The following is a 6,371-nucleotide window of genomic DNA, read 5'->3' as shown; positions in this document are numbered from 1 at the left end:
ACGAAAATAGACGATCTACAACGCGCTGCATCGCAACGAGTTGTTAACTTATGGATGCTTGACATTTCTTTAAATATAAGTGTTGCCTATATTGCCAAATTATAGAAGTCACGGCAGATTGAAAGTGTTTAAACTGAGGCTATTATCCAGAGCGAGCTACCATTAGTGAGCAGAGTGCAAGGGCCATAGTGTTGATGTGTAGTAGTAAACAATGGAAGGATTGTGTAAGAACAGCACAGTAGAGAGAGAGAGAGAGAGAGAGAAAGAGAAGTGCTTGGAAGAGAAATGCGATGAGACTAAAGCCGAGGACAGTCGGGGCAGGGCAGTGGGGGATTGTTGTTTATTCCCTTGTTTCTGGCTTGTTAGAAAGAGACAACCAGGGACGTCATGAGGCTGGGTCAAACAGGGCTCAAGGTTAAGGCTTAATTAATGCTCAGAGCGGGTGATTTCCTGCCCACTGGAACAAAGTACCTCAGTAAACAGCAGCCACAGCATATGGCTGTGTGGAGTCCTGAGATCACATGTTAGTCTGTCTGGTCTAGTGTTAGTCATTCTGCTGACCAAGGGCTGCTCAGGAGACTCTGAACACTCAGGAGAATGCCTCACGCAGCATCTGTCCTTAACTGCAAGTTGCTGTGTGTACGGAAAGCCAAGGCGGCAGTGCCTTTCAAGTTTCATACAGGGCAAAGTGCACACAACGAATGAGTGAATACAGATCACCAAATGTGCATAAAATAAAGAAAGAATATACACACAGCAGGCAGACTCAGAGTAGTATAGTGTTAATTTCAACCACTTAAAGGTCCACGTCACCCACTTTCAACATAGCTAATTGGCCATCACTAATGCTCATTACCAGTAAGACGCCTAAGGGCGACCTCGCGCCATGTCTTGGCCATCTGGCCAGTGTGATACAGAGTCACAGTGATGTCACAGTGTTGTGGACATCAGGGTTCTCCATATATGGGCATAAAAGGGACAGAGTCACAGTGATGTGGACATCAGGGATCTCCATTTATGGGCATAAAAGGGATTTGGTTCCCCTGGCATCCCAGGGATCTCCATATATGGGCATGAAAGGGATTTGTTCCCCTGGTATCACAGGGATCTCCATATATGACACCAGGGAACTCCATATATGGGCATAAAAGGGACAGAGACTCAGTGATGTGGACATCAGGGATCTCCATATACTGTATGGGCATAAAGGGGATTTGGTTCCCTTGGCATCCCAGGGATCTCCATATTTCCATATATGGGCATAAAAGGATTTGTTCCCCATGGCATCACAGGGATCTCCATATATGGCAATAAAAGGGATTTGGTTCCCCTGACAACAACACAGTGATGTCAGAGCGTGAGAGTCAATCAACAAAAAAGACAAGCGTTACCCATACGTACATAACGTATGGTTCTGATAGTAAACTGTGACCTATGGTCGGCCGCAATAACATGGCAATAACATGGCTGTGGGCAGTTCAGAAAACCTGCCTGTCTACCAGTGACATCCTCGGTAGGCAGGTTTGGTCATTTCAAACAAGATTTTTAAACTTTTCTTTTTTTTATGCAAGAACAATGGCTTCTATTTCAGCATGGTAACCTTTCAGGGTGAAGTTCTATTAGCTTGGAATCCCTGTCGATGATGTCAACGGTTTGGCAGGTCGCTGAACTGTTTGATTGATTGAAGACTTTATTAGAAGTTTGCATAGGAAAAGGTACAGTTTCATGACGGTACAGTTCACTAGTACAAGGTCAACTAAAAGGAGATCCTAGTAAGTACTTGGCTTATTTGCACAGGAAACCATTAAAGTATCTCATATAACATTGAATGACGGACGAATAGAACACAGTACTATGCAGTAGATATAGTCAGAAAAAAAAGGAAAATACAATAACGGTGCAAAAATAAAAAAATATATACAGTAGATAATTACAAAGGGCTACTTCCGGGCTGTAGTTCTATTAGCTTGGAATCCCCGTCGATGATGTCAACGGTTTGGCAGGTCGCTGAACTGTCCACAGCACATCAATGAGACACTGAGTGGGTAGACGGAATTAGTGCCATCTAAATATGAGCATTAATGAGGACCAGTTATGTGCTATTTTAAGCCCTACATACGATACTATCACCCTATATCATGTGCGCTGGAAGTTTTGGGATTCTGTTGTAAATGGTTGCCTTTCGACTTCCTTCACGGGTGTTACTGATGATACTAATGAAGGGTCTGTTTGATTTATTGTACAGTGGTTCCTTAATTTCAAGGACCTCCATAACTCTGTACAAATGGAATCAACAAATGGAAGCAAATGGACCCTTGCGGACCCTTCCGGGTCCATTTTCTTCCATTTGTACACTGTCAGAGTTACACACCTGTATGGGGACATTTGGAACCCACTCAAGGACACTTTGAGACCGACTGGTGTAGCAGAGTGTTTCCAGTAAGCCAACATGCACAATATCAGCACCCTGGCCTGGCTCTGTTTGACCAGAATGGAACAGACCCTTCATTAGTATCATCGGTAACACCTGTGAAGGAAGTCGAAAGACACCCGGAAGTAGAACAAAATGGTGTATATGCATAGAGCCTATTAAATGATTAAATACGAATTGTTGTAAATACAATATGTAAATCCAGCTAAATTGTTGGTCTGTGTTTTTGAGATTGGACATCCTTCCTTCATTGGTTCTGTCACCAGGGCACTTTTTCTAACTGGATAAGTGTGGTATTTTTGACAGTTATAGACTAGTCTCGCGTGACCAGACTGTTGCCTCCGCGATTTGCAAATGCTCCCGGCATACAGTCTGGGGGACGAAAGATCTAACGATGAGTGCGAGATAAAGCAGATGTGATGCTCCCTTGGTGCAGTAGCGATAACAAGTCCTACTGGAAGCGTTATGTCTTCTTTCAATATTTTCTGTGGTGTTATTTTGTCTTTCTCTGGTGTTGTTGGTGTTACTTCCATGATGTTTTCAAATGTTTTCTGAAACTATACATGCATAGCAAGAATATGCTGCTTGAATGGCTGAAGTTTGTTATGTTTCCAAAGGGACTACAGTTCAGTGCAGCAGTGGCTACTTCCGAAACTCGCCATTTAGGAATTGTAGTTCCAGACTCTATATAGCATTCGGAGATTGTGGAATAGTTGTCTGGCTACGCGAGACTAGTTCTAGACTTATACTGTATACTGTGACAGCTGCTGTTTTAGAGTAGCTGTCACAGTATACACAGATATAGATCAAATGATCAAGGTTTTCCACCACCCCACCGCCCATTTCTATGTGGCTTTATCTCAAGAGTGATTGATTCAAAGTTCAGCTATGGAGTCTGCCTGCCTTTTAGGCTATACTGCGTAATCTACACTTTTGCACAACATTTGATACAGTACTTATCAACTGTACCATATAAACGTGCTTGGCCTCGTGTTTTCTCGAGTGATTCAGACAGGAGCTCAAGTGTTTCAGACAGGAGCCATTCTGTCGGGTCCTCTCACAGCATGTAGAGACCATGTAAAGCATTGCCTTCCAACTCCCCACAATGTTTTTAAATGCCCACTTAGCGTGACACTACAGAGAAAGTTCAGTGAACCGTGCTAAACGGCCCGTTGACTCGCGGTGCTGAAAGAGGCATTTTCTTTCCCCTCTTGTGTAGTGTATTGACCATAACCTGGCTTCCCTATTTTGGGCATGTCATTATAGGAAGATTTTGAAAAGAAAAGAGACACCATCAATACCAAAAGGAATGAAATAGTTCTTAACCATGGTCTTAAAGTCATATACTTTGTTGACCGGGGTCTGCCAAGAGCCAAGTGTACCTCTTTTTTCCCCCCTCAACAACAAATCTCTTCACCACAAAATAGCAGATCTACAAGCTTGTAGATCGGCTATTCTCGCTCAATGTTTCCCTATATCATTAAATGCCCAGAATAGAGACGTTAGGGTTCATGTGGTTCAGTGCTCAAAAGACTCTGGTCTCTAAACTCTGTGTTGAACGTGTTTTTTTCCTGCTTTACAGCAGCCAGTGCTTGGCTCGACAGGCCATGATGAGCAAATGTCTGAGGCAAGACAATGGAATCATGACAGCATCATGTTTCAAATGCAGATAACTATTGTTTGGCTGTACAGAGCACAGCATAGTCATTAAAGTGGCTGCCTTTCAGACAGCCTTGACGTATGGAGTAAAGTATAAGTAAGTAGCCTTGGGAACCAACAGTTCCAGAGCCATGTGGCCCACAGGTCAGGAGCCTATCTTCTGTTGCGTGAGGCAGCTTGATGTACTACAAGTACACTCTCTGGACTTGACGCTAGTATGTCGCAGAGGCGACCTAGCGTCTTCCAACAAGTCTGTGCCCCTAAGCTACGGTAGATGCAGAATAGATATTCCAAGACCCAAATCTAGAGTGAACATTTTTAACTCAAATCTTTGCTTCTGGGGGTCCCTGGAACAAAATATTTTGAATTGGGGGCCCGCAGCCACATACATATCATTTTTGAGGGTCCTTCCCACTAATATATTAGCAACATATGTTTTTTTTTTTTTTCTCTCCAGAAAACTATTAGAAGACATTTAGAATCGGCCTATCAGTGGTTCTCAAACTTTGTCATGTCAAGGACCCCAAAAATGATATGTATGTTTGTGACTGCGGAACCCCATCTCAAAATAATTTGTTCCAGGACCCCCAGAAGCAAAGATTTTAGTTAAAAATGTTCGCTCTAGATTTTGGTCTTGGAATATCTATTCTGCATCTAGCTTAGGGGCACAGACTCGTTGGAAAACGCTAGGTTGCGTCGCAGAGACTTACCCGCAATCGAATCCTTGATGGCGAGTGCTAAGAAGTTGGGTGCATTGGCTACCACTACCTTTCTTTTCTACTTTGGTATGTCTCTGTCAGGGATTGAACCAAACTCAGGGCAGTCCAACCACAGTCGAGTGGATGTATGGAACATGTCCACACATTTTCGCTGTGTGGACATGAAAGGATTCTTTGATATATGATATTTAGAATTTGTTGGTTATTATGCGCACACTGGACACTTGACGGACACTTCTGCACATTTAAGAAAAACACATGTGCTGCTTACTTTACTTACTTATGTCTATCACTCCTTTTCATGGAGCATAGGCCGTTGACCACCAGAGTCCTCAATCCCAATCCTGGGCTTTCCTTTCCAGCTGTTTCCATGTCAGCCCAGTCTGTTTGATGTCTGCCTTGAGGCCGCAGCACCAGCTGCTTTCAGGGCTATACCTAATGTCCTTCAGCCTCCATGAAGTGGCTTGCTAGCATTATTGACCGTAATTATTGAGATCAGGGGTCGATTTGTAAAAATAACAGGGTTGGGTGGGGCATTTTCTTAACCACTTAAGCCCTATATACTTTGTCAGACAACAAAATAGTGAAAATAATAGCCCCCACTGGGAGGACACAGTGGCTCCGTTCTGCTCCTCCCGTTCGGCACCCACCCAGCCTTTGGGACTACATGCAGTGACAAAGATCAATCTCCCTGCCCGGCTTCCCTTCCCTGAATACGGCCAATTGTGTTATAGACGGATGCACCGTGCTGTAGGACGTTTCGGCCCTGTGGGCCTTCTTCAGCGTATCACTCCCCTTAACTCTCTGACAGTGTGGGTCCATTTGGTTCCATTTGTACAATGTCAGAGAGAGTTACAGACTTGTATTGATCAATTTAGAACCCCGTAAAGGAACCCACAGAGTCCCTGGAATCCACTTTGAGAAACACTGCCCCTAGACTCCACGAATGCTGATGGTTAGAATTACTTAGAAAAATGTCTGGTGAAGACAAATACATATTCTGTATTCAGTCAGGCCATTGCTTGTCACATTAATGTGACAAGCAATGAGATAATAGAAAAAAACATTAGTCTGCAAATGTTTTGTTTATCTGTCCTGGCATGTGATGACATTGGTGTTGTTGATTGCTTAAAATGAGTGTGGCACTCATCACGCGGTTATAGCTTTTATACCATGCCCTACAGCCAACTGGCTTTGGCTGCTGTTTCCCATCATGGTAATAATGCAGTAATAATGACATGCACTACAGTACTAGCACATGCACCCTCAAATGTCTCAGCAATGTGTGGGGGATTGCGTCATGCGTGAACACCACTACTGGTATAGCAATATAGGGAATTTATGTGAGAGTGTGCCAATGACTTGCATGTACAGTAAGTATGCATACTTGCTGTGTGTGTGTGTGTGTGTGTGTGTGTGTGTGTGTGTGTGTGTGTGTGTGTGTGTGTGTGTGTGTGTGTGTGTGTGTGTGTGTGTGTGTGTGTGTGTGTGTGTGTGTGTGCACGCGCTTCCAGAATTCATGTTTGTTCCCCTTTTAGTATTGCAGAGGGTTTGTGTGTGAC

The sequence above is a fragment of the Nannobrachium achirus genome, assembly GCF_963921795.1.
Source record: "Nannobrachium achirus genome assembly, chromosome: 5".
NCBI lineage: Eukaryota > Metazoa > Chordata > Actinopteri > Myctophiformes > Myctophidae > Nannobrachium > Nannobrachium achirus.
Note: the sequence above shows the minus strand (reverse complement) of the source record.